Here is an 11,484-nt window from a genome sequence, read left to right on the forward strand (position 1 = left end):
ATTTCCCCACACAAAGGAGCACTCTCATTGGTACACCTCAAATCCCTCTCAAATCCCTTCAAATCAGGAAACACTAATTAGAGGCCCTTTTGAGACCCCATTTCTTCCCTAATTTATTGTGCTAATGCTAAAGCTGACCCGTTGCTTTACTAGGTCCCCTATATAAACAGCCAGCCTCATTCTGCGGGATCTCACTTTGCATTGTATTAAAACTCTGCCAAAATTTTCAACATGTTTTCACAGCCTCGAGACACTCCCAAATCATTCCTATTACCATTCCCTCTACATGCCCACCACCTTCTCGCACTCTATTAACGTGCACGACCTCTTCTTTATCGAGGAGTCGACCAACGAGGGCCTCTTCAGCTCTTTCCCACTCTGCTACTTCCTCTTCTTCACACACTATCTCCATTCCGCTCCCCGACTAGATGGAGCAAGAACCCTCTACACAGTAGGCCACCCACGAGACAGAGTCCTCGACTTAGCAATCTACCATTGCAAGGATACAACGGACATACAAAACTTCTCCGAACATGCAACAAGACGAATTGGAAAGGCTCTGAGGAGAAGAAGCTAAAAAGAAAGCAACAGGCAATGCTGAATGGCTCCGCAGGGAGCACTAGTTGAAACGGCCCATCGGAGTAGGGGAGGAGATAATAGACATGACCCAAGAGCCAAAGGAGCCCAACTCCCCGCCACATCCATGACAACCAGCACCTGGCTTGGGATAGCAGCCTCTCCAACCCCATTCCACCCCAATCTCTATCAGTAGGCTATGGGGTTTTGCACCTCCAGTGCCTACACTTCTGTCATGGGGTACTGAAATTTATTGATGGAAGACAGCGAGGCTGGGCAAAAGGATATGGCCTTCCTGGGGAATCGTTGCATGGAACATCTTGTAGAGGAGAGAAACTTTCCATGGGCCAAAATCTTACACTATTCCAAATCAACACCAAGCTCTAGCAAACAAAGGCGGAACTACAAAAAGAGAAAGCCAAACGTCTAGTAGTGCACACCAGCAGACTCCAAGCCATTGAAATCAACAAGAAAATAGAGCAGGAACTATAACAAACCCAAGAAGCCTTGGCCAACGAACGCTCTCAGAACGACACCCTCCAGATGGACTATGAGGCATTACAATGGGAAGCTACTATGGATCAAGAGCAACATGCCCATGTCTAGGAGGAGAAGCAGGCCTTGGAATCCAGAGTGTAGTAGCAGCATGCCCAACTCATTGAACGAAGACTGCACCCAACGATCCAGTAATACCAGCAACAAATCATTTCCCTCCAAATTGATCTGCATGTAGCTCATGCATCAATCCCCCCACAACTAGGGTAAAAAATAAGAAGGAAACATAGTTATGGAAGTGTAGGTCATTGGGCGAATCTTTTAGGAACATAGATAATGAAGTGTATCTCATTGGGCGAAACTCTCACTGATATAGTTACAAATATTATTCCATACTACCATTTCAAGGCTTTAATGGGTTTAAGTATACTTAATCTTCATATGCAGGTTTTTAATAAGATAGAATTTAGAAAATCTAACATTATAGATGTGTCCAGATGACTTGTATCAATCAATTTGAGTACTTGGAGGGCTAAATTTGGAGCTTTTATGAGAAACTTATGTTCAAATTTTGACGAATATATTAAATTTAATGTTGTAAATATTAGCACAGGCAACTTCTAGAAGGCTCTAAATTCGCCTTTGGGCTAATATTCGCCCCTATTTTTTTCCTTGCCTACAACAGGAATTTGGTCAACTCCATGAAAGGCTCCTTGAAGCGTCATCCCATGCCTCCACCCTCTGCTTCACTTCACGCACAGTTCATGACACCTTCCACTACTTTTTGCATACCATCTCCACCACCATCCTCCCACATGACATTCTTTTCGACAATGCACTCACTCTGCACGAGTTTTCCATTGCACCACCGCGCAAGTCCATCCACTAATCGCAATGGCTTATTTCCATGAAGATATCATCCTTGATGATGATATGGATATCCTAACCCTCTTTTACCACCCCATTGCATACAATTTTATGACATGGACTAGAATGTTTAAGGAACCTTAATCTTCACGATGGATACTCCCCTACAAGAACTCATCAAGCCATCCGCTTTAGAAGAATACTCTTGCAATCTAGACATATCACGTCAAAGTCTCGAATGGATGCAAGAGTTTAGTTGAGGAGATGCTGAATACATTTTTCACTGCCTGTTCCGGGTAGTGAATGCTATCCCCCTATGGCCATAATAGTTTTGTACAATAATATCCTCCAAGCCCTTTAAAATATGTTTCAAACCAGCATAAGCCAGTTTGATGATTCTCATGTGGCATACCCAATAAACGTACAGCCAAAGGATACGGATATGGTTTGGAATCTCTTCAACTCCTCCCCACAACCACCACCGCCACCATCACAACCTGACATCGGATCTGGCACAGTTTCTAGCTTCACCATCACAGGCACACACACGGGCGTTGGCCCCACCTTACATCCGTCCCCTTCACAACACAGCACCACGGACATGCAACAACAACAACCTCTTGAGCAAGAGGGAACCGAAGACATGGGTACCACTTCTTGGTACAAAATCCTAAAGCCCATGCTCTTATTTGATGTCGAAGGCCCCTATGAAGAAGAAGGCTAAGAAGAGGTCGATGAGCACCCCTATGAAGAAGAAGACCAGCAACCACAGGACACAACTCCCAAACATGACATGTGGTACACTTCTTTCTGCATGGTCGAGGACGTTGTAGACATAAGTCAATGGAAAGGCAAGCTGCAAAGCTTCCAACTCACTTGAAAAGATGTCATGGAAGTATGGGCACTCACAGAATCGGTTCAACGAAGCTTCCAAGAAAGGTGGTGTGAGAATCAACAACACACAAGGGGCAGGTACAACATGCTTGATTACAATCAAGTCCCTCACACATACATCAATGTAGGCCTCCAACCACAGTGGAGGATCCCATTTTTGAAGCATGTAGCATTTTGGAGGATGTACTGCTACGCAAGCCTAGAATGGCACATCAACCCCACCTATATGCCTCTACGCTACAGATGGAGTTGGCCAAATTTTGAGTAGATGCCGGCAGAAGATCCAAACATAGTGGTAATGCTGCACAGAATTCATAGCATCAATCACAAAATATTAGTGCTAGCAGTGGTTCACATACTTCGCCATAGACAGGTAGATTGAGATCAAGAGGATCTCCTCAAAGCAATGCAGATAGTGGTATGCAAGTATCACAAAAAGGAAAAGAGAAAGTAGATCAGCCCATGGTTGATGTGAATGCATGTCACTTTTATGTGGATGGTGAATCCAGTGGCTCAGACTAGAGCCTTGATGATGAGTTGGGTATTCCTTCTATTGTTACACCTGGAGTAAGGAAGACAAGGGATATTTTGAGAGCACCTGGTAGTGAGCCTATTTTGCACAGGTCTACCAAAGCTAGGTATCTTGTGGATAGGCTGAAATATGATGGATTTATAGCCATTCACTATGCCTATATGGTCAAAGTGATACATGAACCAAAACCCACTTCTTTTGAGCAAGCCATGGGAAAAGAAAAATGGGAGAAAGCCATGGATGAAGAAATGGATGCCTTGGAAGCAAATGCTACATGGGAATTGGTGCCTTTGCCTAAAGATAAGAATGCAATTGGTTGCAAGTGGGTTTATAAGGTGAAGCACAATGCAGATGGTTCTGTGAACAGATACGAGGCAAGATTAGTTGTCAAGGGGTATGCACAGACATATGGCATTGATTATGAAGAAACATTCAGTCCGGTTGCAAGGATGGCAACCATAAGAGCAATCATTGCTATGGCTGCATCAAAGGGATGGTCTTTACATCAGATGGATGTAAAGAATGCCTTCTTGCATGGTGATTTGCAAGAAGAGGTCTATATGGAGCAGCCACCAGGTTATGTTCATGCTGTTTATCCTGAGTTTGTTTGCAAGTTGAAGAAAGCCTTGTATGGCTTGAAGCAAGCACCCAGAGCATGGTCTGACAAGATAGGACAGTATCTTGTCACTATTGGCTTTCAGATTTCCAAGGCAGATTTCTCACTTTATGTGAGAAAAATAGAGAAAGGCATTATGCTGCTTATCATTTATGTTGATGATTTGATCATCACGGGTGATAGTGATGAAGATATCCTTCATGTGAGAATGTTATAGAAGCAAAAGTTTGAGATGAAGGATTTGGGAGAGCTGCGTTACTTCTTGAGCATTGAGGTGATTAGATTCACAAGAAAGTAAAGGAGGACAAGAGGAGTTCTTCAGAGAACTATTGCACTCAAAGATCCATATAACACTTGACCAATTGATTAACCTGGTACCTACTTTTAAAAAACAGTTGTGCCAGAATTTTCATGAGGAGAAACCCTCTATAGTTGATGTGGGAGTAACATTGGAAGGTGAAGAAGATGTGGTAAAGGTATGTGGAAACCTTTACCTCTGTGGTGGAGGATGTGGATTATAAAGTGCCTATAGTAGATGTGGAGTACAAAAGAAAAATAATTCCCCTAATCAAGCAGAGAAAGCCTTTGAAAACATATGAGCAAGAGTGCTAGGGTGAAAGAAGATGAGCTTGAAGACATGAATCGTGGTGACAAGGATGATTCAAAGATGGTTTGTGTCAGCACTGAATTGAAGGAACCTTTCAAAGGGAAATTGAGGGAGCTATTGCTGGAGTTCAAGGACATTTTTGCGTGGCATTATACAAATATGAAGGGAGTTGATCCTTCTTTTTTCCAACATAAGATAAATCTTAAAAAAGATGCAGTTCAAGTCGTTCAACAATGATATAGAATGAATCCTAACTATGCTAAGCAAGTCAAAGAGGAGTTAGATAAGCTTTTGAAAGGGTTCATATATCCTTTGGATAAAGTCACTTGGTTATCAACTATTGTCATAGTTTTAAAAAAGAATGGCAAGCTAAGAATATGTGTGGATTATAGAAAACTGAATGCAAAAACTATTACTGATTCATTCCCTTTACCTTTTTGTGATACCATGTCGGATGCTGCACATGAGTTTTATAGCTTATTGGATGGATTCAATGGTTATAATCAGATAAGGATGGCTAAAGAAGATAAGGAAAAAATTACATTTTTTACTAAATGGGGAACATTTGCAAGATATGTAATGACTTTTGGCTTAAAGAATGCTCCACCAACTTTTCAGAAGTGGATACAAGAGGTGTTTGCAGACTACCTTACTTCCTTCGTGAGAGTGTTCTTGGATGATTTTACAGTTTTTGGTAAGACATCAGATCATTTAGATCATCTCAGATTATGTTTTAAAAAATGTCGAATGACTCGATTGAGCTCGAATCCAAGAAAATATGCTTTTGCTGTGGAAAGAGGTGTGTTATTGGGGCACATTATATCTGAAGCTGGAATGGCTATTGATCCAAGAAAGGTATCTTCATATAGAAAGCTTTGTTTGCCAAGAATGTAAAAGCATTGTCTAGGTTTATTGGCCAGATCAAATGGCATAGTAGATTCCTGAGGTATCTCTCACATGTGTGCATGCCACTCATTAAATTGGCAAGGGAAGGAGTGAAGTATGTATGGGGATTGGAGTGGCATGTTTTAAAGAAGATGTTGGTAGTATCTCCTATCCTACAACCTCCAGATTGGGAATTACCCTTTCATGTGTTTGTAGATGCTTCAGATGTGGCAATCTTGATGCAAGATAAGCACAAAAAGTGGTTCCAACCTGTTTACCATGCCAGCAAAGTGTTGACAAAGGTTGAAAAGAACTATGTAGTCACTGAAAGAGAAGATTTGGGAATGGTATATGATTTACACTAGTTCAGACATTACCTACTTGGTAATAAGGTTGTATTCCATGTTGACCACTAGGCTTTGTTCTATTTGGTAACTAAACCTCAGCTAACTAGAAGACTTGCAAGGTGAATGTTGTTGCAGGAATTTGATTATCAAATAATTCATACACCAACAAGGCAACTTGTAATTGTTGAGTACTTGGGTAGGCTCATCACAGGACAAGATCCTATTGGAGTGCCAGATCAACTACCAGATGTAGACTTGTTTGTCATCAGGATGGACGATCCAAAAGATTGGCATGATCGGATGCTATTTTTCCTTACTAATGGACTGATTCCCGATTCTTTGTCAAGGGATCAGAAAAATAAATGGTGCTACAAAGAAAGCCTTATTTTGTTATTATTGCTGGTGTACTTTATAAGAGAGGCATTGATCAAGTGATTAGGAGATGTGTGCCAGTTCATGAGTAGTAGGAAGTGTTAACAGAGGCACATGCTGGAAGTGCTGGAGGACATTTGTCAAGGGAGGTCAGAGGCAAAACGATTATGCAAGCCGGTCTTTGGTGGCAAATAGTGTTTAAAGATTCTCATTAGTATGCAAAGGAGTGTTTAGCCTATCAGAGAGATGGTAAAACTTCACCAAAAGAGAGGATGCCTCATCAACATATTCTTCCACTTGAGCCTTTTCAAAAATGGGGTTTTGATTTCATTGGTCCAATCAAGCCAATAGCCAAGTACACAGATAATAAGTACATACTTGCTGCTACTAATTATTGTACTAAGTGGGTTGAAGAAGTGGCTTTGAAAGATAAGGGAAGAAGTGTTGCAAATTTCCTGTATCATAATATCATATAGCAATTGAAATAGTGCCTGATAGGGGTACTCACTTTATCAATAAGGTAATTGCAAAGATAACCAAGACTCACATGATGCTACATAAGAAGTCTACAACATATTATGCACAAAGGGTAATGGACAAGTTGAAAGTTCCAATAAAATTATTATGAATATTTTCAGAAGGACAGTTGAGGATAATCCTAAGGAATGGGATCAAAAGCTAGATTCAAATCTTTGGGCCTTTAGAATAGCTTTCAAGGTAACCACTAGTATGACTCCTTTAAATTTGGTGTATGGCACAGAGGCAGTTGTCCTAATGGAGTTTATTCTGGGGAGCTTGAGAATTGCTGTGGAACATAAATTATCTCCTGAATAATCCATAAATTTCAAAACTCAACAATTGTTGAAGTTGGCTGAGGATTGGATTATCAATTCAGGTATTTTTGAGATCATCCAGAGAAGAAGACAAGCTCGTATTAATAGGAATATAAAATTCTAATTGTTTAAAAGAAGTGATTTGGTATTGATATACAACAATTCCAAGCTTGGACCTCATCCAAGAAAATTGAATTTGAGATATGATGGACCTTATAGAATTGTGGAAGTGATCGGTCAAGAAATATTTCTAGTGAGTGATTTGCATGGTAATACTTTCCCTAAACCAATCAATGGGTTTAGGCTCAAACCATATTTTGGTAATGATCCGACTCAACCATAGTATAGAAGGTGGTTGGGGCAAGAGTATGTGAAAACACAAGCATGGGTGTAGTAATGATTTGCATCTATCAAAGTGGAAAATACAAGAATGATGAAGATGAGACTACACTTGGGGGTGATGTAGATAGTACAGTTCAGGCAAGTTTCTCATGTCTGACTGCAGTTCAATCTGCTTGTTTGTCAACATGGAGGAATCTCAAAATTGCTTTATTCATGCATATGGATGTTGTGGTAGTGGTACTAGAAAATTCAACAAATGATTAAAGGCTATATACGTGATGGTGTAGTCCAACTAGGGACTTGATGGAAGTACGACTCTGTTCTGCCGACTAAGTCAAGTTCCAACTAACTTCCGACAAATATTTGATCCGACCTTGGGTCTACTGATCCGACCTTGGTCCATGACTTTAAGGTGATCTAACATCTGTCTGACCTACAAATGGTCCGATGGGGGTTCAAATCAAATTCGATTTCGAAGGGGTTCTGACTCGTTTTCGACACAAGTACAAGAAATGTCATAACAAGCATTGTACAACTACAGGTGAAGGCGATGTCTGGCACAAGTGAAGGAAGTGGCCATATAGTAAGCTTATTTGGAGATAATGTTTCTCAAAGATTAAGAAGCCGACAAAGTGGCACAATCATTTCACGACATGATCACCAACTATGGCATTAGGATATAGTACAACGATACATGCATTTTGAGACTTGGTGGGATACCTTTGAGTTCACTCAAAAGTGCAACAGATTGTGGTCATCAAGAGTTCTATGAGCTGTGCCGGCGGCTATATGGGTAGTAGTCTAGTTTTGTTCTTGCAGGCATATTTCCCTCATGTAGATCTTCAATTGTTGTCAGAGGTTCAAGGATTATGTGAATGGCTACCTATGTGATGGGCAAGAAATGCTAGTTGGTCATGCAAAGCCATTACAATATGCAAGGTGACAGACCTATGATGCAATACAAGGTGCATCCAAAATTACCGAATTGGATGACCATTGAAGGGGGAATTGAGATGTGGAAGAAAGATAGTAAGGGTCGACCATTGTTACCAACACGTTGTTTGGATATACTGTCAATGGTTGCATTTGTGAGAGATCACTTGCAAGTAATATCAGGGATAAAGTCCTGACTACATTAAGTTTTGGGAGAGATGTGCAAGCGGAAAGAATGCATCGTATGAGTCCTACATTAGGCCAGTGATAGACTAATGGAAAACCATGATCAATGAGCTCGACAAGAAAACATGACTACATTAAGTGTTGGGAGAGATGTGCAAGTGGAAAGAATGCATCGTATGAGTCCTACATTAGGCCAGTGATAGACTAATGGAAAACCATGATCAATGAGCTCGACAAGAAAACATCTCAGAGATAGGAGTGTACAGAGATCTTTGGCCAAGAACACAATCGCTTGATGAGGAGGATGATATAGATGCTTGCATTAATGAGTTCCAAGGCTATGAGGAATGGAACGTATCGCGGGCCTCTAAAAGGTAAGCCAAGGGAAGAGTTTAGACCAATGGTGGATGTTAAGCAAGGTGACTTCATCTTAATGAAGCCATTATGGCACAGTAGGTTCTTTGAGAGATTGTGAGTAGCACCATTTCTTCTTGCAGGGGTTCCAAATATCAAGGGTTCCAAATGTACATCATCCTCACCAGTACCATTTCTTCCTACAGGGGTTCCAAATCTCAAGGGTTATGTGCAAGGCTACCTATGTGATGGTCAAGATATGCTAGTTGGTCATGCAAAGCCATTGTAGTTTTGATTTTTCATGTGAGATGACACACCAATGATGTAGTACAAAGTGCATTCAAAATCACCGAGCTGGATGCCCATTGAAGGGGGAATTGAGCTATGGAAGAATGATACCGAGGAATGACCATTGTTGCCAACATGCTACTAGAACATCTAAAAGATAGGAAGGAATGCACACAAATTTTTGGCCGCGAACAAAGTCACCTGATGAGGAGGATAATAAATATGCTCACATTAGTGAGTTCCAAGTCTATGAGGAATGGAATGATCAATATTGAGGGCCTCTAAGAGGTAAGCCAAGGGAGGAGTTTAAACCAATAGTAGATGTTAAGCAAGGTGACTTTGTCTTGGTGAGGCCATTAGACCCTATTTACCACATATGGCTTGGGGTTTCCCAATCAACTGTTAAAATGGATGTTGGATCTCCTAACTTCAAGAAATTATTAATTCATAACTGGGCACCATCCGTTAAGAGAAAAGGTCTTAATGTGACAGAGATGTCTATGTTGATTATTGGAGCTAGTATTGGGCAGAGAATGGGTATGATCCACAGGTGCAAGAGTGTATTGATGAAGTGGTATGGTCGTAGACATCAAAAGCCATAAATCAATCCAAGAATATTAAGATTCCACAGAATGTGTGTCAAAGCACACGCTTGTTTGGTATCGGAGCATAGAAAATGGTGATGATTTTGTCCTTGAAAATGTCAATATTCCCAACTATGAGCCTAAATGTAATATGTTCTCTCATATGATGTTTCTTATCAATTTTTTGTGATCTTTGATGATGCATAGTTGCATGCTAATATTTTAAATTTTTTCATCAATTTTGTTTCTTGTGGTTCACTTTATATGGTGTTTATTAATACCACCAACTGGTGTTTATTGACACCTCTAGTAAGTTATCCATATCATCCCCAGATGGTGTTTATTGACACACCAAGTACATGATTTTCAAACTCTATCAAACTATCAAAATGCTACATTCTAGTTAAGTACTATAACCAATGAATTTTCCCATAATCATTGGAATTTCCCAGAATCAATAAAAATTTTCACATTAGCAATAATTCTCAAATTTCCCATAATCAATGATTTTTTTCCCAAATTTGATGAAATCCAGCCAATTTTGAAATACCCAAAATGCGAGATTTTTTCCACTTATCTAATATGATGTTCTGGATATTGACATGCATAATTTTAAGAGCCTCAATATCTCTTGAATATGTAGTCTAGTATAAAGCTACTTTGAGATTTATAACCATAAATTTGCCATCTTTGAATTGTTGCTTCCCTCCACAACTATTCATGCATACACATGTGCTTTTGTGAGTTTTCATCTTCATGACAACATGGAGATATGTGTATATGTACATTTACCACAAGTGCAGTTGAGAATAAGTGTCTATCCATATGTGAGCATGTGCTTGTGTGGTGGATGCATGCTAGCACCATGCTGATTCTCGCTAACATACTCTATCTTCCCTCTCAAGTGCACATGTGATGAAGTGAAAGAAAATGTTGATTGATGTACATAATAAAAGAGCACAGATCCAATCATTCTAAACTACATTTAGCAAATCCATGCCTTATGAACATATAATGATGAAGAGCACCAACAAATGCTACGTCAGATAGACCTCTAGGGTTGAAGAGGCTCCAAGCTAGCTAGTTGCTCCCATTAGAAGAGATTCCTACTTAAAGGCCTTGGGAGTACATGCTCCAACATCCTCCATTTGATGAATAATGGTTATGAAGGGAGTTGACTTGAGGCCAACCTTAGACCAAACATGTTTCTCCTCCAAATGAAATAGTATCATCCTTGTACCGATTGACACCTTCTAGTGTAATTGCATGCCACAAGATCTATGATGTGGCACATACAACTGCTCATATTGTTGTAGAGCCTAAAGTGAAGCCCAAGAAAATTCCACATGCTATAATCTAGTGGGTTTTATTTCTATGAACACAAGGCTTACAAGATGGCCAAATGATATAGAATCATGTATAAACTATGGTAGAAAATGTGCAAGCACTAAGGTAGCATGCTCAAAATGCATCTTATGTGGCAATGATGCATCAAATTCAACTTGAATTGGCTCGCAACTAGGGAGGTATCAGTAGCTAACCCTGCTTGTGAATAAAATCAAGAGAGCATAAAGGATGGCATTACTCATGGACTCCAATGTGAGGGTTTAGATATTTAAATTGCATAAAAATGTTTGTCTACTAGTGCAAAGGTGTGTGTGTAGGAAACCATGTGATGAGGCCTTTGTGGGTCACCACATGGTTGGGCACTTGTCAAAACACTCTTAAGTGATTGTAGGTGAACATGGAAAACCTAACTCTCACCTCAAACAT

The sequence above is a fragment of the Dipteris shenzhenensis genome, chromosome 18 (assembly GCF_047967505.1).
Source record: "Dipteris shenzhenensis isolate YYH24624 ecotype China chromosome 18, Dip_SZ_1.0, whole genome shotgun sequence".
NCBI lineage: Eukaryota > Viridiplantae > Streptophyta > Polypodiopsida > Gleicheniales > Dipteridaceae > Dipteris > Dipteris shenzhenensis.